Source organism: Erinaceus europaeus, chromosome 3 (assembly GCF_950295315.1).
Source record: "Erinaceus europaeus chromosome 3, mEriEur2.1, whole genome shotgun sequence".
Lineage (NCBI taxonomy): Eukaryota > Metazoa > Chordata > Mammalia > Eulipotyphla > Erinaceidae > Erinaceus > Erinaceus europaeus.
The window spans coordinates 129375950-129377473 of NC_080164.1; the positions used below are offsets into that span (position 1 = coordinate 129375950).

The 1524-nt window shown below is 40.7% G+C and overlaps 1 non-coding gene across 1 annotated transcript; it reads left to right on the forward strand.

The window, feature by feature from the left end:
• The first annotated feature begins 223 nt into the window (after window positions 1-223).
• Window positions 224-329, forward strand: LOC132537848 (U6 spliceosomal RNA). The gene has a single exon (XR_009549273.1). It is a non-coding gene; the product is annotated as a U6 spliceosomal RNA (small nuclear RNA).
• The last annotated feature ends 1195 nt before the right edge of the window (window positions 330-1524 follow it).

The following is a 1524-nucleotide window of genomic DNA, read 5'->3' on the forward strand; positions in this document are numbered from 1 at the left end:
TCCCTATCTCTGGTTACCGTCCACTGTAAGAGTTCAGTAGTGGCATAATGTGTGATGACAGCACTAGTAGAGATTTGGTTGAAGTTAACATAAGTAGTATGGTGGTAAGGAATCAGAGAGAAGGAATATCAAGAAGGCATAGTCCTAAAGTTTCCAGGTCTAGGAGAAATGAAGATCTTAACGAGCATGCAAGGGGCTTCTTGTAGTCTTAGAAAGAGCTTAGGTGCTCGCTTTGGAAGCACATATACTAAAATTGGAACAATACAGAGAAGATTAGCATGGCCCCTGCACAAGAAAGAGCTTAGAATAGCAATGATTAATTATTATTAAATCCAGGATAGTTGGGGTTATTTTCTATATTCGAATGCAATGGTTCACATCTATGGTGATATACTAGCTCTCACTGGAGTACAGACATTATCATGCACAAGGACCTGGGTTCAAGCCCCCAGTTCCCATTTAAGAGGCAGGAGGTGGGGGGAGCTTCATGAGCAATGAAGCAGTGCTACAGCTATTTCTCTTTCTCTCTGCCTCTTTATTTTTATTTATTTTTTTGTTTTTTAAAACCCTTCAAAGCTTTGTTTTGTTTTGATAATTAATTAATTATAAAGTGGAAATACTGACAAGACCATAGGATATGACAGGGTACAATTCCATATAATTCCCACCACCAGAACTCCATATCCAATCCCCTCCCTTGATAGATTTCCTATTTTTTTGTCCCTCTGGGAGTACGGACCCAGGGTCATTATGGGGTGCAGAAGGTGGAAGGCCTGGCTTCTGTAATTGCTTCCCCACTAAACATGGGCGTTGACAGGTCGATCCATACTCCCAGCCTAGCCTGTCTTTCTCTTTCCCTGGTGGAGTAGAGATCTGGGGAGGTGGGGCTCTAGGACACCTTAATGGATTCCTCTGCCCAGGGAAGTCAGGTTGACATCATGATAACGTCTGGAACCTGGTGTCTCTCTGCTTCTTTATCTCTCCTTCCCTCTCTCTTTCGGGCCTATCAAATTATGTATATATATATATACATATATATATTAATAGCATAGGAAGTAAAATGCTCACTGTGTTAATGGAGACAGATAAACCTTAACTGGGGTAGGTACCTGGTGTAAATAAACCTGTAAAACTACACACTTGTTAATCACAACAGTGGTGGCAATAACGATTCACTACTGTGTTTAAAGTATTTGTAGCTGATTTGCATAAAATTCTTCTTCTTAACATTACCTCATTTAATTCTCACAACTGGGCATTATTACACTCTCATCTTATAAAGAAAAAGTCAAGACTTAAAACAGTTCAGCACTTTGCTACACCCTGGACACTACATACCAACACCTGCCCAGGAACCTCAGGAGCGGTGGAGCAATGCTTCAGCAATGCTTTCTCTTTCTGTCTCTCTCCCTCACTGTTTCTCGCCCTCTACCTTAAAGACAGAAAAAAAATAGAAGTCTGGCAAATGGCTCAGAAGTAGAATAATATGAGATAGATAATCCTAGAGGCAAAAAGAGCAAGAGA